At 36.5% G+C, this 23,543-nt stretch overlaps 1 pseudogene; it reads right to left on the bottom strand.

Moving 5' to 3' along the window:
* Positions 1 to 13,613: 13,613 nt before the first annotated feature.
* On the bottom strand, positions 13,614 to 14,097 carry LOC131756752 (NADH dehydrogenase [ubiquinone] 1 beta subcomplex subunit 2, mitochondrial pseudogene; annotated as a pseudogene).
* Between the last annotated feature and the right edge of the window lie 9,446 nt (positions 14,098 to 23,543).

The following is a 23,543-nucleotide window of genomic DNA, read 5'->3' as shown; positions in this document are numbered from 1 at the left end:
TCTCCGACTTACTTATTATGCAAATAGAAACCATAAGTGAAATGTGTATTGTGGAGAAAGTCCATAATTTCACTAGGCAATGAACTGTGTGGAGCCTGTAAGGAGAAGGAGTGTGGTTTTTATGGGTACCTTCGTAGAGCATCTTGAACAGCATCCCCCTCATCTTCAAAAGTAGACATACTGAAACTAAGCCTCAAACTACATGACCCATAGCCGAGCCATGGGTGCTAAACATGCATCACAGGAGTGAGCCAGATTTCCTGACAGCTTCCTGTGAAGGAATGTTTCCTTTCAAGGAAAGGTGATTTTTGAATCACAAGTCTAGCCAGCGCTTCCTTCCTGAAAAAGCAAGAGACCCTGGAAATAATCAATTGAATCAAATAACGAATTCTAATAAAAATTTTAGAATATTATGATATATGCCTCAGTGCATCAGTTAGGATCCTCCAGAAAAACAGAACCAATTTTATATTTAAACAAATATAAATAAAGATATGTAGATAATACACATATATCACATATATGTGTTATATATATGTAGAGACAGAGAGACAAATGTAGAAACAGAGACAAAGAGAGACAGAGATACAGAGAAAAAGAGAGTTATTTTAAGAAATTTACTTTCATGATTGTGGGGACTGTTAAGCCCAAAATTTCATAAGGAAGACAAATACACTGGAAGTTCAGGTAAGTGTTAAGAGTTAATGTTGTAGGGGGTTTTTTTTGAATTTTATTTAATTTATTTTTTTAATACAGCAGGTTATTAGTTATCTATTTTATACATATTAGTATATATATGTCAATTCCAATCTACAAGTTCATCCCACCACCATCACCCTGCCCCCTGCTTTTCCCTCTTGGTGTCCATATGTTTGTTCTCTACATCTGTGTCTCTATTTCTGCCTTGCAAACAGGTTCATCTGTACCATTTTTCTAGACTCCACATATATGCATTAATATATGATATTTGTTTTTCTCCTTCTGACTTCACTCTGTATGACAGTCTCTAGGTCCATCCACATCTCTACAAATGACCCAATTTTGTTCCTTTTTATGGCTGAGTAATATTCCATTATATATATGTACCACCTCTTCTTTATCCATTAATCTGTTGATGGGCATTTAGGTTGTTTCCATGACCTGGCTATTGTAAATAGTGCTGCAATGAACATTGGGGTGAATGTGTATTTTTGAATTATGGTTTTCTCTGGGTATATGCCCAGTAGTGGGATTGCTGGGTCATATGGTAATTCTTTTTTAGTTTATTAAGGAAACTCCATAGTGGCTGTATCAATTTACATTCCCACCAACAGTGCTAGAGGGTTCCCTTTTCTCTACACCCTCTCCAGCATTTGTTGTTTGTAGATTTTCTGATGCTGCCCATTCTAACCGGTGTGAGGTGATACCTCACTGTAGTTTTGATTTGCATTTCTCTAATAATTAGTGATGTTGAGCATCTTTTCATGTGCCTCTTGTCCATCTGTATGTCTTCTTTGGAGAAATGTCTATTTAGATCTTCTGCCCATTTTTTGATTGGGTTGTTTTTTTAATATTGAGCTGCATGAGCTCTTTATATATTTTGGACATTAATCCTTTGTCAGTTGCTTCATATCTTTGCAAATATTTTCTCCCATTCTGAGTGTTGTCTTTTTGCCTTGTTTATGGTTTCCTTTGCTGTGCAAAAGCTTTTAAGTTTCATTAGTTCCCATTTGTTTATTTTTGTTTTTATTTCCATTCCTCTAGGAGGTGGGTCACAAAGGATCTTGCTGTGATATACATCAGAGCGTTCTTCCTATGTTTTTCTCTAAGAGTTGTATAATGTCTGGTCTTACATTTTGGTCTCTAATCCATTTTGAGTTTTGTGGGGTTTTTTTGCATTACACGGGCTTCTCACTGTTGTGGCCTCTCCTGTTACGGAGCACAGGCTCCAGATGCACAGGCTCAGCAGCCATGGCTCATGGTCCCAGCCGCTCCGCGGCATGTGGGATCTTCCCGGACCGGGGCACGAACCCATGTCCCCTACATCGGCAGGCGGACTTTCAACCACTGCACCACCAGGGAAGCCCTTGAGTTTATTTTTGTGTATGGTGTTAGGGAGTGTTCTAATTTCATTCTTTTACATGTAGCTGTCCAGTTTTCCCAGCACCACTTATTGAAGAGACTATCTTTTCTTCATTGTATATCCTTGCCTCCTTTGTCATAGATTAGTTGACCATAAGCGTGTGGGTTTATCTCTGGGCTTTCTATTATGTTCCATTGATCTATATCTCTGTTTTTGTGTCCGTACCATATTATCTTGATTACTGTAGCTTTGCAGTATAGTCTGAAGTCAAGGAGTCTGATTCCTCCAGCTCCGTTTTTTTCCCTCAAGACTGCTTTGGTTATTCGGGGTCTTTTGTATCTCCATACAAATTTTAAGATTTTTTTGTTCTAGTTCTGTAAAAAATGCCATTGGTTATTTGATAGGGATTGCATTTAATCTGTAGATTGCTTTGGGTAATATAGTCATTTTCACAGTATTGATTCTTCCAATCCAAGAACATGGTATATCTCTCCATCTGTTTGTGTCATCTTTGATTTCTTTCATCAGTGTCTTACAGTTTTCTGAGAACAGGTCTTTTACCTCCTTAGGCAGGTTTATTCCTAGGTATTTTATTATTTTTGTTGCAATGGTGAATGGGATTGTTTCCTTAATTTCTCTTTCTGACCTTTCATTGGTAGTGTATAGGAATGCAAGAGATTTCTGTGCATTAATTTTGTATCCTGCAACTTTACCAAATTCATTGATTAGCTCTAGTAGTTTTCTGGTGGCATCTTTAGGATTCTCTATGTATAATATCATGTCATCTGCAAACAGTGACAGTTTTACTTATTCTTTTCCAATTTGTATTCCTCTTATTTCTTTTTCTTCTCTGATTGCTGTGGCTAGGACTTCCAAAACTATGTTGAATAATAGCGGTGAGAGTGGACATCCTTGTCTCGTTCCCGATCTTAGAGGAAATGCTTTCAGTTTTTCACCATTGAGAATGATGTCTGCCGTGGGTTTGTCATATACGGCCTTTATTATGTTGAGGTAGGTTCCCTCTATGCCCACTTTCTGGAGAGTTTTTATCATAAGTGGGTGTTGAATTTTGTCAAAAGTTTTTTCTGCATCTATTGAGACGATCATATGGTTTTTATTCTTCAATTTGTTACTATGGTGTATCACATTGATTGATTTGCATATATTGAAGAATCCTTGCATCCCTGGGATAAATCCCACCTGATCATGATGTATGATCCTTTTAATGTGTTGTTGGATTCTGTTTGCTAGTATTTTGTTGAGGTTTTTGCATCTATATTCATCAGCGATATTGGTCTATAATTTTCTGTTTTTGTAGTATCTTTGTCTGAATTTGGTACCAGGTTGATCGTGGACTCATAGAATGAGCTTGGGAGTGTTCCTTCCTCTGAAAGTTTTTGGAAGAATTTAAGAAGGATGGGTGTTAGCTCTTCTCTAAATGTTTGACGGAATTCACCAGTGAAGCCATCTGGTCCTAGACTTTTGTTTGTTGAAAGATTTTTAATCACAGTTTCAATTTCATTACCTGTTATTAGTCTGTTCATATTTTCTACTTCTTCCTGGCTCAGTCTTGGAAGTTTATACCAGGTGTTATAATTTTTAGTCTGAAATCTGTAGAGGAGAATGGTAGGCTGGAAACTCGGGCAAGAGTTCTATGTCACAGTCTTCAGGCAGAATTTATTCTTCTCCAGAAAACCTAAGTTGCTGCTCTCAAGTCCTGATTGGATGGGGCCCATCCACATTACCAAAGCAATCTTCTTTCCTAAAATCAGCTGATTATAAATGTTAATCATATCTGCAAAATACCTTCACAGCAACATCTAGACTAGTGTTTAACCAAACAACTGGCCACCATAATTTTGCTAAGTTGACACATAAAATTAACCATCACATTCAGTATCTTCTAAAAAACTTTAAAATTCTCAACAAATTATTTTCAAAAGAGTATATAAAAACATGAAGATGGCCATTTAGAAAGTTACTATTCATGTTTGCACTTCGAAGACATACAAACATACATTCATACAATACTCTAAAATATATCCAAAACTATGCCCAGAAGGTTATTATTTGATAGAAAATATTCAAATACATATATAATGACTGGGGTTTAACTACCCTAACCCATAACCATAGAAGACTGAAAAGGAAGGAAGGAAGGGAGGAAGGGAGGAAGGGAGGAAGGGAGGAAGGGAGGAAGGGAGGAAGGGAGGAAGGAAGGAAGGAAGGAAGGAAGGAAGGAAGGAAGGAAGGAAGGAAGGAAGGAAGGAAGGAAGGGGAAAGAAGAAAGAGGAAAGGAGGGAGGGCCGGGGGGGAGAAAGAAAAAAAGAAAGAAAGAAAGAAAAAGAAAGAAAGAAAAAAGTCTAGAAGAAAGTGAGAAGGTTTCTTTAAAAGATTGCAGGAGAAGTGAAAGAAAGAAAAGATAAAACAGAGGTAAAGAAAGGAGAGGATTTTAGTTTAAATCTGTAAAAATAATGACAAATTTGAAAAAATGAGCCATCATAGCATAGCTAATAAGAGATAATTTGATATATAGCATCACTGACAGTTAGAGTATATCCAGACTCACACTGTTTAAAAAGAAATACCAACCAGACAGACAATAACAGAAATAGGCTTTTTTTTAATTGCAGGGCATGGCACAATCTAAAACATCTTGTATGTAGAAAAATAAGGAATCTAAACATCACATATAAATTCAGAGAACTTCCCAAAATGAACACAGTTAAATTCTTCGTATAGAAGGCAGCAATACAAGGCTTTTTAGTTTGCAAACCTCTCTCTTCCCCCTAGTCCTTGTTCTCCCTCTAACCCTTTTTATCTCCTTTATACATGACATTTACTTTAAAGTTAATGAGGTTGGAAAGAAATCATGCAGTGAGCATTGGAAGGGTAAATGTGGGAAGGTTCAGATTAATTCACCAAAAATCAGCCACATTTTGTCCACAGCCTTATCGTCTTTCATTCTTGCATATAGAAAAACATCTTTAGTGTATTTTTCAGAAATTAATTGGGTTGGCTTAATCCCAGCAAAGCACTTTTTCCTTTAAGTAGGTTAAAGTACTTGAAATTTTAAGCTTTTCTAGAATAATTTAAATATTTTACTGCTGAAGTGGCTTTTCTACTGGGTTCATATAATTACATTTTACTAGCAAAAATGTAAAAAAATAATGTGCCTTGAGCTTACCCTTCAAATTTAACCTTAAAAGCCAGGATCTAAAGTAAAAAAGAAAAGAAAACATTCCTTATAAATTAGTAATTATCCAAAGAAAAGTTGCAACCAGAAGAGAAAATTAAGATATCAAGCATAACCTGAAGCATAGCTGAAGACCTCTGCTGTTTGTCTTCCTGATCTGGTAGTTATATGATTGAGTGCACACTTGATTCAGCCCTGCAGAGTTTAAAATAGTGCATATATAGCTGCTTAATAAACGGCTTTCTTATGATATTGGTAGATTTTAAATAATTAAGATAATACTGTCCCAGATATTAATAATAACATTGCTCAAGATATGTTCATCATATGATCTACATCATCTCATTTAATTTGTCCCTGTAAAATAGGCTTGACAGGTAGGTAATATTAATCTAATTTTATAAACGGGAAACCTTGATGTAGAAACCTAGCAGGTGTAAAGTTGAGACTAAGGCTCTGACTTTTGACTCGAGAGTATTTTTCTTGGCAGTACTTTACATGCCTTTGGTTTGGTTTATATTGAGCTAATGTTCTTGAGGACATTATCCTAAATGAGATACGTCAGATAGAAAAGATAAATACTGTATGGTATCTTGTATATGTGGAATCTAAAAAAATCCAAATCATAAAAGCAGAGGGTTACAAGAAACTAGAAGGTGGGGGAATGGCAGAGATGTTTAAGGGTACATACTTGTAACTAATAGATAAATAAATAAGCTCTGAAGACCTAATACACAGTACAAGGATTATAGACAACAAAGCTGTACTATAAACATTATACTTGCTAAGAGACTAGATCTTAATTATTCCCACCACTAGAAGAAATGATAATTATGTGATGTGATAGAGGTGTTAGCTAATGCACACTGGCTATCATACAGCAAAATATGTGAATGTATCAAATAATTTTGTTGTACACTTTAAATTTACACAATGTTGTATGTCAAATATATCTCAATTAAAAGTTTTTTAATTAAAATTTAAAAATTAAAAAGGGCTTACTATGTGCCAATTTCTCTAAATGTATTAATTTGCATAATTCTCATATCCATTCTGTGAAGGAGATTATATTTTACAGACGGAGGCCCCACAGTTACTCCACTTGCTAATATCAAAGCTGAGCTTTGCACCCAGGAAAGTTTCAGAGTCTATGCTTTTAACTACTACTCCCTATTGTACCAAAAACTCTAATCTGAGATTGTGGTTACCTAATTAGGAGTATAGGCTCATTCTTAGAAAGTCATTTCCTGAAAAAGCACCGAATCAGTAGAAATTGTAGCACAAGCAGAGAGATGTGAAGAGAAAGGAAACACATTTATTGACCACATTCTTGGGCTAGACATTTATTCTTTTGACTCATTCAATCTTTAGCCACTGAAAGTATTGTGTACTATTTAATCATCACAACTACTCCATAGAATAGGTACTATTCCACTTGACAAATGAGAAAACTGAGACCCAGAGTTAAATAATTTGTCCATTATCAGAGCCAGGATTGAAAACTAGTTAAATCCAACCCCAAAGTCATCATATTTTTACTTTGGTGCTTCTGCCTAACAATCCATTGAATTCCGTTAAGTGTAGATCTGAGAGTGTCTGGCAATCCTTGGGCCACAAATAAATCACAGACAGCTCTGATCATTGCCATCAAATTTGAGGTAGGCCTCGAGGCACTTCATAGCACTTTTGTGAACAGTCACCTTCTATTGAGAAGTTTGTTCCCTGGGCCTGGTCTACAGCATTAACGCAGTTTTTCCCCCCAATGCTTCTTAGTCCTTCTCATTCAAAAGTTTATTTCCTTTACAATGTTATGATAGATGTCCTCGTATGTCTCACACAGACGAACTTGCACTTTCTGTTTATGCCTATAACCTCTTCTCGGGCCTGAAACTCCAGCTCTGGCAGTAAGTGGAAGCACTTTAACAAAGAACAATGTCAGGTGTAAGCTGGAATAAATAGGCCTTTCCCAAGTTCTCCCAGCAGCTTGGTCACAGTCTATCTACAGGGTCTGAGGTCACCTGGTAGGAGAGATTCTAATAAAATAGCTGTCCATTTCTCACTTAGTGTCTCTCCACATACATGATGAGATGCACTCATAAAATAGCAATACAATTACACAGCATTCGAATTTGATGCTAGTACCTATCACTGAACAGGTATTCAATTAACCTATTTTGAATGAATGTAAAGTAATCCTGAAAATTCAAATTAGTATTATAATGACTTCACCAGGTTATTGATTTTTCTTGTTAAATTAATATTGATTCTTCTTGTAAAATTTACATTTATCATCAAGGAATCAGGGTGCATGTGAGAAGTAGGTTTTCAATTATTATACAAAGCAATTAAATATCCATACCTGTAATAAATCAGGCCAATGTGTGATCTTAATATGTGAAATACTAGTTTTTCCTGATTGCCAAAAGTATAGCATCTCTATTGGGAGTTCTCTATCTCATTTGTTACATATGGAATAAAATCTCTTATATAGCTTTCATGTATCAACCCAGTCATTTTAGACACAGGAGCCATTCAATTTCCATGTCTTGGGCCTATTCAGTTGTTTGTCCAAAGCTCTCAACAGAGAACTACAATGCTCACTCACTCAACTTCTTATTAGATCACCCTAATGACTAAATAAGATGTTATATTGACAGCAAGAAAAAAAAATGTAAAACCCACCGTAAGAAACAAGTAGGTCCCTTTAAAAAGTGTATAAAAATAACCTAAAAAAAAAGAGATGGTAATTATGTGACGTGATGGAGGTGTTAGCTAAGGCTATGGGGGGTCATCATTTTACAATGATAAGTGTATCAAATTTATGCATTGTACACTTTACACTTACACAATGTTGCATGTCAATTATGTCTCAGTAAAGCTGGGGGAAGAAAAGAAAAAAAGTGTGACCAATACAAGCCACAATAACAGTGATTATGTTAGTTAGTGGGGTTATGAGGGATTTTAATTTTCTTCTCTTAATTTGCATTTCCCAAACTGTCTTCAATAAATATAAATTACTTTTATAATAAGAAAAAAAAAGAAACAAGTAGGTCTGCGAAACCATTTCTTCAATAATATTTTCATGTTTTCCTTTTCTGCACCTCAACCCTGTATTTCCCTCCATCGCTACCAAGAATATAGTAGAGAACTACAGGAAAACAAAAGCCCCTAAACATATTAATGTTAAATCATAGCATACAAAACAACAAAAATATTATTCTAACTCTAATGAGTAAGTGGGAAGTTAAGGAAAATTCCCAATCTGCTGGTGATCGGGACCTGAGATTAGCGTAATGTAAACTAATGTACATGCTAATTCTACATGCAATACAATAACAAACATGGTTTGCTAAGTTTAGAGTCTTGGACTTTTAATTAAAACAAGTACTATAAGATGATTTCATTTTTTTAACATTAAATTTTCAGGAAAGTGATCTATAATTCAGAAAGCTGCTAAAAAGATAAATCAATGTATTAAAAATAAAGGAGTAGCTTGAACTTATAATAATTGTTTAAAAAATTTCTAAGTTTTTCAGAGACTAACAATTTTGTACTAGCAACAAGTATGGATATACTTAAAGTAACAGCAATTCTTAGAATCTAATTCCCTTAAAAGTAATTTTCTCATAGAGAGATATTTATTTGGGTATACTGAGAGTTCAGAGCCCAGAGAGAATGAGAGCGGCTCAATGAGGCAAGGAACAACTGCTAACTCCAGCTGTCTTCGTGGCTGCAGCACAAGCAAAAGGGTTAGAGTCCAAGAGGCAACAGCAGTAATTAGTAGAGGTGAAAATGAACACACTTAGTGGTGGAGATAAAAGAAATATTTAGTAAAAGAGTAAATATTAAATGAGTCTACAGTACGATCTAGATCCTGTATCAGAACACTTAAAGCACTGCCACTTTAGGGTTCAGAAGAAAGGAGCTTAAATACCATTGCTCTAGTCCCATTTCTTTATTCTATAGATAAAGATCCTTAACCATAATGGAAAAATAAGTTCCAAAGCAGCAAAGCTACTTAGTGGCAGAATTAGCACTAAAACTCAGGTCTCCTGGACCCCATCTTTTACCAAGTACACCATAATGTTTTAGAGAATACTTTTATTAATGTATTTAGACAATTCAGTGAATCATTGTGAAACTAGATATTTCAATGTTCCGTTGCTGAATAATTTTAAAATGCTGGTGTGTTTTGTTAGCCATCACGTTAAACTTATCCAGAGCAAAAGAAACAGCAAAACACACATAATGAAAAAATGTAGCTCTTCTAGACAATGCTTATTAACTGGAAATAGCATTCTTTACTTTATAATTGCATGTAGAATTTTATAGTTAAATTTAGAAGAAGAATAAATACAAGTCTTTGCACATATTTGAAAAGTTTTCTCTTTGGAGTAAAATTTTCTTGTGATCTTTTTATATACCATCTATCTTCATAAAAGAGAAAGCACCTTTGCTGTGTCAAATGTGGTATAACAAGGTTTTCATTAATTAGACCCATTTCATCTGGGTCTTAGAGAATTAATACGAGTTTGCTGGGCAAAGAATGGTGATAGAAATAGAGAGTATTCCCTGGAGAAGAAATAACCTGAGCAAAGAGCCAAGTTATATAAGTGGCAGATTGGAGTGAGAAAGACCCATGGAAGAGTCTTTGCAGGCTCATGCAATGGTCCAAGTGAAAGATGATCAGCAGAGAACAGTGACAGTTTTGCAGATTAGAAAGATTCAAGAAAATTCTGATCAAAACATCTGCATGACTTAGGGACAAACTGGAGATGAATAGCAAGAGAAAACAAAGAGTTATTGAGCATGACAACAAGTTTTTAGCATGGGAAGCTGGGTGGCTGGTGATGCCTTTAACTGAAATTAAAGGACACAAGAAGAGAAGCAGAATTGGCCATATTTAGGCTGTGGTTCTTGATGGAATCCACATGTGTTTTCTTGGTTGAGCTGAAGATTAGATTTAGCATGGTGATGGTTATGTTAGGCAGACTTCTAAGATGGCCCCCAGTGATTCTTATGTGCTAGAATTCATATCGTTGTATAATTCCTTCCCCTTACGAGTGAGTTCGGGACTTCCCCGATGGTCCAGTAGCTAAGACTCTGAGCTTCCAATGCAGGGGCCCAGGTTCAATCCCAGGTCAGGGAACTAGATCCCACATACCACAACTAACAGTCTGCACGCCGCACCTGAAGATCCCACACTTGGCAACAAAGATCCCACGTGCTGCAACTAAGACCCAGTGCAGCCAAATTAATTAATTAATTAATTAATTTTTAAAAAGAGTGAGTGGGATCTAGTGATTTGTGTCTTACCAATAAGATATGACAAAAGTTATAGGATGTCACTTCCATTATTAGGTTAGAAAAATTGTGACTTCCACTTGGCTAGCAGATTCTCTCTCTTGCTGGCTTTGACAAAGCAAGTTACCATGTTAGAAAAGCCCACAGAGAAAAAACTGAGGGTAGCCTCCAGCCAACAGCCAGTAAGGAACTGTGAGGCCTTCTGTTCAACCTCCCTGAATCCTGCCAGCAACCATCAGTATGAGCTTCAAAAGGAGATCCTCACCCATTCAAGTCTTCAGGTGAGACCCCAACCCTACATGACACCTTGATTACATTCTTATAAGAGATCATGAAGCAGAGAACCCAGCTAAATTTCTGACCCACAAAAATTGCCTAGATTTTTGACCCACAAAAATTATGAGATAATACATGTGTGTTCTTTTAAGCCACTAAGTTTGGGGGTAATTTGTTACACAGCAATACATAACTAATTCAGTGGTAGTTAAAATTATGCGAGCAAATGAGATTTAAAATAAATAAATAAAAGTTATCCCAAGATCAGTCTTTCAAGGAAATCAGAAATATCCTGGGGGGCTTCCCTTGTGGCACAGTGGTTAAGAATCCACCTGCCAATGCAGGGCACACGGGTTCGAGCCCTGGTCTGGGAAGATCCCACATGCCATGGAGCCACAACTACTGAGCCTGCGTTCTAGAGCCCGTAAGCCACAACTACTGAGTCTGCGTTCTAGAGCCCACGAGCCACAACAGCTGAAGCCTGCGACCCTAGAGACGGTGCTCCGCAACAAGAGAAGCCACCCCAATGAGAAGCCCGCACAACGAAGAGTAGCCCCCGCTCACTGCAACTAGAGAAAGCAAAGACCCAACGCAGCCAAAAATAAATAAAAATAAAATAAATTTATTTTTTTTTAAAAAAGAAAGAAAGAAATATCCTTGGACTCCTAACTTCTCTTTGATTACCACTTCTGGGTTCCCAGATTCTCAGTTCTTTAATCTGTCACCAGGTCTCCTTGTCAACAAAGGAAATAAATCTGGCAAATTTAACACTAAACAAAAAGAACCCAGCCAAAAATGGCTGGATATGTCAGGCTAGATATGTCAAGCTGGATGCCCAGGACCTGAAAAAGAAGCCTGAGTCTTCATGATATCCCAGAAGAGAGATCAGTGGTTCATCTGCTGATGTCAAAGGAACCAAAGGAGGGCCCAGGGGCTCCCCCAAAGCCCATGAAGGGGCACTATGAAGGAAAGAATCACCTACTGGCCCCAGAGAGTACACATCAGCTAATGTGATCAGATTAATCAGATCCAGTCAGACCTCTCCAAATCCCCCACTTTACTTTCTCCTGCTCCCTCCAAACCTGCAGGATAAGAAACAGCAGCTAGCAATGGAGGGAGCTAACAAGTGGTGAGAGCAAGGTGATGTGGTGGCTCAGGATTGGTGGAAGAAGGAGGAGAAACCAAACATGGCTCCTTCCCTGCTGCAGACTTCCATATTGAGGCTGCTCAATCTGAGGTTGGAGAAAAGACTTTGACAGTAAATCAAGCCCACAGCCTTTACTAATATAGTCCCAGACATCCTGTTTACCAATTTGAGACTATGCTCTAGACATAAAGTTAATGGAAGACCTGTTATATAAGAATGATACAAAAATCATGGTGTCTGCATCTATCTTTATCCCTGAAGAAACAGCCTCACTGAACACATTTTGAATGGGCAGGAGGAAACAAAAATGAAGTTGCCTCTTAACTATGTCATATGATATGCTTGTTTGTTAACTTACATATATTTAACAGTGATTTGATTACAGGGGAATAAGAGAACCATGAAATTCCACTTGTGATGTAGATGATGAAGTATTCTGGATGGTTTGTTAAAAAGAAAAGAAAAAGAAAATATTTGATGTCCGGACTTAAGACCATTTATGCAGCATTTTTATTTTCTATCCATTGAGACAAATTTTTTTATTTCATATTCAGCTTCCTAGAAACCAAAAAACTAAAGGAAAACCTCAAATGTGTAATATTTATTATGAAAAGTAAGTGTCACACCATACTCTCATGAGTACAAAGTTTTCTTAAATCTACTCTCTAAAAATAAATTATCATTAAGTGTGGGATATATAGTAAGAGATGCAAAAGATAATCGAAATAGAAGCAAAGATGCCTAAAGCCCAGCTGTTTACCAAATCTCTGGCATCAAAACTTGCATTTGATGCAAGTGCATCAAATATTGCACTTTCAAAAACATATATTGGCATGTGTAATTAGTTTCCTGTAGCTGCTGTAACAAATGACCACAATCTTGGAGTTAAAAATAATAGAAATTTATTCTCTCACAAATCTAGAGACCAGAGATCCAAAATCAGTTTCACGGAGTTGAAATCAGGTGTTGTCAGGGTCCTGCTCCCTCCAGAAGCTCTGGAGGAGAATGCTTTCCTTGCCTCTTTCAACTTCTGGTGGCTGCCCATATTCCATGTCTTCTGGCCACATCACTGCAAGCTCTGCCTCCAGTGTCACATTGCATTATTCCCTTTTGTCTGTGTAGAAACTCCATCTGCCTCCCTCTTATAAAGATACATGTGGTTGCATTGGGGACCCATATTGATAACCTAGAATAATCCTCCCAGCTCAATATCCTTAATTTAGTCACATCTGCGAAGACCATTTATTCCAAAGTGAAGATAAAGGAAAACTTCACTTTAAATGGAGTTAAGATTCACTTTGTTATACAGCAGACACTAACACAACATTGTAAAGCAATTATACTCCAAGAAAGATGTTAAAAAAAAAAAAAGAAAGAAAATGAAAGTTTAAAAAAAGGAGTTAAGAAGGTCCGAAGGGAGAGCTCTCATGCACGTACCACTTGGTGCAGCCTGCATAACCAGCAATAAGTAGGAAGATAAGAATTATTTTAACAAGGTCTGTTTGTATATCTCTTAGTATAAAATCCTCTCAGTCTCATCATTTTACCCATGATTAAAAGAATGTTACCTTTCTTCTGGTACAAGGAAGAACATTTTTTCACATGAGAATTTCATCTCCTGCTTTTTTTTTTTTTTTTTCTTGACCAAAACTTTAATTTACAACTTAATATACAATATGATGTCTGTAACTTCTTGAAATTCTCACCTGGCTCTTGGAAAGAGTTGAGTCTACATTTTCAGTCTTCATCATCAGGAAGGATACCTAATTCTTCATCCCTCCACTGGAAAGGATCTGGATATGGAAAGTGACCCAGCACGGCATCTGAGTCATGCCAAAAGCGCCAGAGAATCCAGAACCACATGGTTGCACTGAAGAACTCTGCCTTGATCACCTGGGATCTGGTCAGCTGGGGAAACTGTCTGTACTGGGGCTCGATATGCACACCTCCACCAGCATGACGGACTCCAGCGCCTCCAGCCGCCCGCGTGCGGCGGCCCCTGAAGAAGTGGCCTCCAACGCGCGCTAAAGGCGCTAGACGCGTCAAAGCCGACATGCCAGCCCGTGTTCGGAAAGCAATCCCCAGGCCGCACCGCCGCTTCACGTCACTTCCTTTGGAGCCTCGCCCAGTGACGTCAGTGGCGTCGTCCCTCCCATCTCCCAGAGGGGGAAGTCATCTCCTGCTCTTAAGGAAAGGAAGATCCCTCTGCCCCAAGCAACAACACACTAACCACTGCTTGCAGCCAATGAGAAGCAGCCACAACCTTGAATTCTTGTCTTTCTCCAAAGAACTTTTGTTCAAAAGAGCCCTCCCCAATTTCCCCCTAAAATTTAATAAAAGCAAGCCCCTCTCTGTATGGACTTGCCTATGATCCACCATATCTTGTCTGTTCCAAATTGCAGTTCTCTGCTATTCCCAAATAAACCCATTTTCCTGGTTAAAAAACAAAAACAAAAAACCTGGCTGCTTTTTTTTCTTTAAATAATTTTTTTTTTAATTTTTTATTTTTGGCTGCGTTGGGTCTTTGTTGCTGCACATGGGCTTTCTCTAGTTGCAGCAAGCGGGGCTACTCTTTGTTGCGGTGCGCAGGCCTCTCATTGTGGCCTTTCTTGTTGCAGTGCACAGGCTCCAGGTGCGCTGGCTTCAGTAGTTGTGGCTCGCAGGCTTAGTCGCTCTGCAGCAGGTGGGATCTTCCCGGACCAGGGCTCAAACCCATGTCCCCTACTTTGGCAGGTAGATTCTTAACCACTGCGCCACCAGGGAAGCCCCTGACTGCATTATTTTTGAGATTGACACCAACATAAAGTAGCATTTCCAGGTTTCAGTGGCTATATTTTGGGGGATCATTTTTCAGCCTACCACGACACATGAAGAGCAATAGATACATAACATGCAGAATAAGACTTTTAATCCACCTATATACTTTAGGTAATAAGCTAGCACTAGAAATTTAGAAATTTGCTGGATTTCAATAACATCTTCATTAATGTAATTAATTCTCATATTGTAGCTATAGATACAATTTTTAGTTCTCAGTAGTGAGTATGGAATAGACTTCTGGAAGCCAAGGTGTTGGTGTAATGGTCTGTGTAAACATGGGACCAGATTATTATAAAATTCCATTACTTACAAATGCTTCTACTAGGAGCACTACACATGGAAAGGAAATTTATTGCTCTCCCTTTAAGAGAGTAAAATCTAAAAGAGCTCAATGTGGGACCTTAGCTCACCACAGAATTTTAACGCTGGACAGGATCTCAACCCTTCATCCTTACTTTTCAGATAAGAAAAGTGAGGCTCAGTGAGACCTGCTCACAGATCCCACAGCTAATAAGTAGCAGAATGAGATCAGAATACTTCCTCACTCCTCATCCATGCTCTTCCTTTTGAGCTATGTGACTTTCTTTTTTGTTTGGTCATTTACTGAAATATAAGCTAGTTTTAATCACTCTCCTGTTTAGGTTTTTCAATCCTTATAATTAAAGCACATTAATTAGTATTTAAGCGTTTATTTCTGGATTTAGTAACATAAATATTCTTACTGACCTCTTACTAACAAAAGTCTGATCTGCAAAAGAGGAAATTCAGGAAGACAGTGCTTAACACTCAACTGCTATCAGGTTAATTCAAAGGAGTTGGTTCAGTGAAGATTTTAATGTGCACAAAAGGAAACAGAAACTGCAAATGTACTCAGTACAGATATATCTAGCAGCAGCAGTGAGCAGGGCTGAATTTGTAACAGCTGGGGAAGTTCCCATCCACAAATTAGAGGTGCAGAAAATTTCTCTCCCACACCAAACAAGTTGGTTTGTGGTTTTCGAAAAGATTCACCGGCTATATATCTATTCTTTCTCATGAAGAGAGGCTTGATAAAATGGCAAAATGTCACTCCGATAATCTTGTAAATCATCTGCCTTCAAGTTTACCAGGCGAGTTTAGCAAGGAGACAGTCTATTACAACATAAGCTGCCCTTGTGTCTCTTAGTGATGCCAGGATATCTTTTAAGAAATCCAACTTAAAAAAATCTGAATGAGTAGGTGATTTTGAAATGATTTCATTCTTGTAGTTGCTGATAACATAAAATGAGATGTTACAATGTAGTCCAAACTTTTTCTCAGAATATTATATATCTTGTTTAGACAGAACTCGCTGTTATTATTTATTCATGCCAATATAAATTATTCTTTTCAAATGAACTCAAGTCACGTAAACTCTGGCTTCCAGGAACCAGAGCATGCTTTCTTTTTGAGAGATGTGAATTTCACCTCATTCCTTGAAAACTGAAAAATCAAATAACAAACAAGCCCAGTGTTTACAATCAATACCTAGTTCAGTAACTCCTTGAGATTGTTTGACTCCAGTGTGAGTTGCAGTCCTGGGAGTATTAAAGACTTGGAATCTTTTTTGCTATCAACTCCAAAACAAAGATGAACTATGGTAGATAGTTGCCTTTATTATGGGGATCTGAAGGGGGATTCTGGTTTGTTTTATCTATTTGAAAGCCAAAAGCCAATTCAAGGATGATGAATGGTGTCAGTTTGACAGCACCAAAGACTGAAATTCTTCATTTCTTCCAAGGTTTAGCCTGGCAATGCCTGCAATTTCTTCTACAGTTTACACGGCCAAGTGCATTAACTCTTACCTGGATAAGCTGATTCTAAAAGTGTGGTATCGGTATCATGATCTATTCTGACAATTCCTTTTCTCCTGATAGCCCTTGTAAGTGTGAGGGTAGATATAATAAAAGAGATTCTTTTTACTTTTAAAGAGGTTTTTTTTTTTTTTTTTTTTTTTTTTTTTTTTTTTTCAATTGGAACTGAATAAAGCCTTCTGATTGAATTTATTCAGGTCAGCACACTGATTGAAGGCTAGAGCTGGTCTGGACCTGACCCCAACAATGACTGTTCTATGAGCCCAATCTCAGATGGGGTTCAGATTTATTGACCTGAATTTTGCCAGATTGAAAGAATAGTCTCAGGGGAAGTTGACACTTACACAGTCTACCTTTCGACTTTAACAAAAACTTTACCCTGCTCTTTGGTTCACACCAATAATAGTGGTGATATAGTGGAATGGATATTCTTTTGTTGCTGAGGGACATCCTTGGACAAGGAGAGAAAAAGCCCTGTTCAGCTAGTCATTACCATCCACGTAATAATGACTTCTGGTGGCTAATAAACAATTAGGTTTTAAATGAGATTTATTTTCTCTGAGGCAATTTGTTTTTCACTTATTCACTCCTGTAAGTGACTAATTTACAGCATTTAAACATTTTTATTGAAATAATTATATAAACTCAATAAAAGGATGAAAGGCTTACTTTATTATTTCTTATGCATTCTTTTCTTCAACTTTTGAAACATTACCTGTACTTTTTGTTTGTTTGTTTTTGCGGTACGCGGACCTCTCACTGTTGTGGTTTCTTCCGTTGCGGAGCACAGCCTCCAGACGCACAGGCTCCGGATGCACAGGTTCAGTGGCAATGTCTCACGGGCCCTGCTGCAGACCGGGGCACGAACCCGCATCATCTGCATCGGCAGGCGGACTCTAAACCACTGCGCCACCAGGGAAGTGCCACCAGGGAAGCCCTTAACGTGTACTTTTTAAGATAAGGTTATCAGTAGAGACTGAAGCTGAGTCTATATGAATAGTAGTCGAAAGTTTGCAGAACCATTATGATAATAAAATTTTGCTGAAGTAATGATGCTAATTAAATTTGTGGAGCAACCACAATGTAACAGCTATTGCTAGAAACTTTTGGCATAATAATGAAAATATAACTTACTTTAAGGTGTTTATAATCACCTTAGAAAAACAATAATAATACACCAAAAAAAAGTAGAAACATGAAACAAAACTTGTGTTACCATCATATAGTGCTTGTTCTTATAAAAATTAGTCTCCTTTAGAGAGAATCGTTTTTATTACATAGTGAAGTGTTACATAACGTGGTATGGACTCCAAATACTGATGGAATTCAAATAAAAAATAAATGGAGTATTTGAATTGTGAACTAGAATTTGGAAAAAAAGAAAGTATTTTTAAAAAGTAGGGTTGGGGCTTCCCTGGTGGCGCAGTGGTTGAGAGTCCACCTGCCGATGCAGGGGACGCAGGTTCGTGCCCCGGTCCGGGAAGATCCCACATGCCCGCGGAGCGGCTGGGCCCGTGAGCCATGGCCGCTGAGCCTGCGTGTCCGGAGCCTGTGCTCCACAACGGGAGAGTCCACAACAGTGAGAGGCCCACGTACCGCAAAAAAAAAAAAAAAAAAAAAAAAAAAAAGTATGGTTGGAGGAGGACATTGCCAAATAAAAAATACTATCAAACACATGAATAAGCATGAATTGTATTGGAACAGTGAGGCTTTCTCATTTCTCTGGTGGATGAGACACACTTTGAAGTGACCTTAATGAATATTGTTTTTTCCTTCATGCAAAACTTTTAAGAAGTGAAAAACTGATTGATTGTTAGGATAATTTCAACCCACATCAAAAAATAAAGCAAATCATAGCAAATTAAGTTGGAGGGTGAAAAAAGACAAAACACAATTCCTCCTCTTAAAGGGTTGAATTTTGGAGTTAAGATTTGCTGCCCACAAGCTTGACAGGAGATTTTTTAAAATCTCTTTCTTGATTTAAAATGATGAAAGCTAAATGAGGAATTTTCTTGAATTCATTAGACTTATGTAGCACTTCATAGTTTACAAGTCTAATCACTTACATTACTTATTTTATCCTAGACTGGAGACAGAATAGCTGATTCAAGTGTCATTATTTCCTAGCTGTATGCCTTTGATCTTTCCTTTTTCTATTCCTTTTGAAGTTTAGTTTTCTCTTCTGTTATATGAAAATAATAATACTTATCAAGTAGAGTTGTAAATATTTTAAACATGTAGTGCTTGGTGGAGAGTTGGAACTCAAGCATGAGTCCACTATTTAAAAGATGATGTAATCCAGAAAAAGTCAGGTAACTTGCCAAAGACTTCACAGTTTGAAGGGATAGACATAATAGTGGTCTTCAGAACTACTATTCTGTGATTTTTTTACTATATTGTGTAGCTTCAAATATAATTTCACATATGATCAAATTGATTATTATGAGAGTCTCTAGATATATTTTTATTTATATTTAACAAGGCCAACATCACTTGTATATTTAAGTGGTATGTGTATCACTGTTATGCTTCTTAAACTATGTACCCATGGGGTATATGCTGTGTGCTATCGTTTTTTCAAAATCACAGATTAAACTTGGAGCACCTTAAAAATGGGGGATGAGCAATATTCTATATTAAAATAAGCAACCATATATAAACCATATATAATGAGGTAGACTTTTTATTTTTTAATATAAAACCAAAAAAAAATGCTTGTAGAAGTTTGTTTTAGATCATATTTCAATCCCTAGTTTATATGATCATATTTTCTGCTGTGTTTGGTACTTTGGGAAGGAAGTTTTGATGACAGATGAAATACCATGTTCAGGATCACAAAGGAGTTTGTGTCCCCCAGAAATCTACATTTCCCAGAATATAGACTATAGAGATTGGCATGGTTTCTAAGCCTCTCTTCATATTGTAATTTCTATATATTCTTATATCTATTCTTTCTCATTTCTCTTTTTCCTCCATTTCAAAGGAAGGAGTATTAAGTATACAATAGTCAAAGGCAACCTAAGGAAGGAAACAAGCCAAACACTTTATGATATGTATTCTGTATTCTAAAGGACATGATTTTCTTGGGGTAAAATTTAAAGTCTTGACTATATTAAATGCTCTCATATCAGTGACATAAATGCTGGATAGTAAACTTTAAACTCAAATTTCTATACTGTCCTTTGTGTTGCTGGGGCTGGAAGTGGTTAACCCATATTTCTGCTTCACTTGGCAGGATTCCTCTTGGACTGTGCCAACAGGGGGAGCTAGAGGGAACCTGGAAAACTGAAGGAGAAAAGACGCTGCTTCCTGTTCTTGTCCCAGGGACCCCAGGACACACCTTCTCCCTTCTTCAGTAAGTGACACTTCTTCAGTAAGCACAGTTAATTCCAATTTGCAGTTTTTCCAACATTCCCATTGTCTTACTTTAAATCATTGCTTCAGGCACTATTTCTTTTAAAATCTTTTCCTAAGTGCTTTGGTTATTATTGCAAACACCAATGACAGATTTTTACTAGTTTTTCTTTTTTTTTTTTTTTTCTCCAAATTGATCTGTGTCAGAAATCTCAAGAGCAGTCATACTATTTCTCATCTCTCCCCCAAGTATTGCAGATGGGTTGGGTAATCTCCTTTTGTGATTACTAAAGAGAGTATTCAAATAATTAAAATAAAATTTGTCTCAACACTACAAGCCATGAGACCATGAGATCTTATTTCAAACCCTGTTTAAAAGTGTCCATATAAAATATTATTGAATGAAATAATTAATTTGGACTTACACGTTTAAAAATTCTCTTGAGAGCTTCTATGGGATTAGAAACTTTTTTTTTTCATTTTCCTCACAGATGCAGCATAAAATACACCAAAATACTAAAACACTATAATTCTCACATCTGTTTTTCCTACTTTATACATCAGAGTCTTCAATTTTTTTCTTTTTTCTTTTGTTCTCTGTGTAATGCTGTAAAGAGCCTTGTGAAACAAAATATTTTCAGTTTGCTACCCTTTCATAGGAAATGAATACTCACAAGTTGCTTTTTAAAATATTTTTAAAACTCTTACTTTGAAGATTTTAAAATCTTCTAGAAAAGGAGAAAGAGTGATATCATAAATTCCCATATACCCATTATGATGGTAAATTTTACATGTTAACTTGGCTGGGCCACCGTGGCCAGATATTTGGCCAAGCTTATTTTAGATGGTTCTGTGAAGGTGTTTTAAGATGAGATTAACATTTAAATTAACTTTGAGTAAAACAGACTGCCCTTTATAGTGTGGATGGGCCTCATCTAATCAGATGATGGCTTGAACAGCACAAAAGACTGGCCTCCTTCAAGCAGGAGAAAATTCTGCCAGCGGACAGCATTCAGCGGACAGACTTCAACTGTACCATCTCTTACTTGGTCTTCAACTTGCTGACCCATCCTAGAGATTTTGGACTTGTCAGCCTCCATAATTCTGTGAGCCAAGTCCTTAAAATAAATAAATAAATACACACACACACACACACACACACACACACACACACACACACACACATATATCCTATTTTTGGTTCTATTTCACTGAAGAACCCTGAATAATACACCCATCATCACCATTACCAATTGGCAATTGCTATATTTACTTAATCTATTTTTGAGTGTAATAATTTAGAGTAAATACAGATATCATGGCAGTTCATCCCTCAATAGATCATTACATTACTATCTGTAATCTCTGAAAGTAATGTTTCCCTGCATAAGAAAGTACTATTATTACACTTAATAATAAACTTAATAATTCTTTATATCATTTAATACTCACTTCATCTTAAAATTCTCCCAATGGTCCAAAAAAATGTCTTGTTCAAACAAGAACCAGTTAAGAACCAAATATTATGTTGGGGTGTGATGACACATAACACTTTATAGATAATGCTGTGTACCTCATATTGCATCACAGTAAGAAACATAATGTATACATCATTTGTGATACTAACATTGAACTCCCTGTTTAAGGGATGATGGCCTGATCCCTCCCCTGTAAAGTTACATCTTTTTCCCTTTGTGACCTTCAGATAATCTTTGTGATGATATTTTGGCATCCTATGAATATCTGTAGCACTCTTTCCTCTAGTGGTTTCATCATCCATTAACAATCTTTCCCTGAATCAAATATTTTATTAGAAGTTGCAAAAAAAAGTTAGCAGAATATCCAAAGATAATTTATTGTAGTATTACAAGGGAGCCAGTTCTATTCCCCATCTCTTCCTAATTTGTTTAACTCTGAACACACTAGCATGGAAATTTGGGTTGTCATGGCTGCAACCAATAAAACCAAGTAAAAGAGAATTACTCGGGATGGAAGACAGCCTACTTTAAGATCTGGTTTGTATAAAATGAGGGGAATCTGACAGAGTAGTAACAGAAATATTGATGTTCAGAATTCCCAACCTCCATGTCACTATAAAAAAATTATTTAGTATATCTTATATCAGATTTTCTGATAGAATGAGGAATAGATAATAGATAAATTATTCTTGGCAGTGCAAATCAAAGAGCTAATAGCCTGAATTTTCCCAGCTTTACTGAGGTGTAACTGACAAAGAATTGAATTATTTTTATAAAGACCTAATTAAATGACATTTAGTGTATGTAACCTATTAACACAGTTTTTACCTATTGCCATGTATTTTTGTACGGTTTGGAGAATTTTTAACCTTTTTTCTTCCCATTTGTTTCTCCTATTCACTTTGAGTCAAAGGTTTTGAATCTCTGAGCTTTACCTCTTTGGCATTAGATTTTCACCTTTTACCTACCACTGCATATCTTCCGCATATATAAACTTACCTTCAACTTTACTAAGTCTGTGGTGAAGGAACACCCACTGAGAATGAATGGAAAAGACATTAAACTTAAGAGATATGGGAATTTAGAAATTAACATTTTGATAGGAGTAAGAAGATTCTGAGACAATACTGGAAAAAAGCCAGCTCTGTCTAAGTTTTTGGTCTGCTCTGGTGGATTGTGGAGGTATAATTAAGATCCCAATAGACTTTTGAACTCAGAATACTTCTTCAAACTCATTGAACCCTTTGAGGTTGACTTGTTGCTAATATTTTTCCATTTTAGAGTAAGATTTCCCATTGACACTCACCAGCACCACCTCAATGTGGATAAGTAGAATAGGAAGTTCAAGATCACTGAACTCTTGTAAAATGACTCATTTATTGTATTTACTTAATTCCTCAAACATACTTTGTGGGCTTTTTACTACTATTATTATTAGATTTTTAAGGTCTATTTTCCATTCAGTGGCCCTAATCTTCCTAGGAAAATCCTGAACAGCAGAGACAGCTGTCAAAAGAATGAATTCACTAATTTGTTTCATATTGGGAAAATAAATAGTGTAACAAGTAACTTACCTTATTGTTTATTTCTTAAGGGATAGTGTGGAAAATGTCCACTCATTACTTAATTGCAATAAAATAAATAGTATTCAATTTGTATGCTTTGGTTGACAAATTTTCCAAGAGTAGAACTGTTCCAAATTAAAATGAGAATCTGTCTTCACAAGCTTGGTTATTTTTTATCTATCTATTTATTTATCTTTTAGTCCAAGAAAAATTCAGTGTTGAATAAATTATTCTCTGAAATCCAGATGGCATGCAAGAGTCTGCTCCTTAAAGTACTCCAGCATTTAGTCTGCATGTCATTCTACCATGGGAAGTAAAATAAGAAACAGCATCTAGTGAGAAATGATAGGTTTCTGTAGATTATAAGTAAGTATCTCATACACTGACATTATCAAATTGTTCTGTTTCAATAATAGAGTTTACTTATTTCACCTATTTTTAAAATGGCGTATTGCTTTCTTTAAATGTAGATCTCATTTTTTTCATTCTATTTCAATTTCTCATTTTCC

Source organism: Kogia breviceps, chromosome 5 (genome assembly GCF_026419965.1).
Source record: "Kogia breviceps isolate mKogBre1 chromosome 5, mKogBre1 haplotype 1, whole genome shotgun sequence".
Lineage (NCBI taxonomy): Eukaryota > Metazoa > Chordata > Mammalia > Artiodactyla > Physeteridae > Kogia > Kogia breviceps.
Note: the sequence above shows the minus strand (reverse complement) of the source record. Positions and strands in the feature narration are given on the sequence as shown.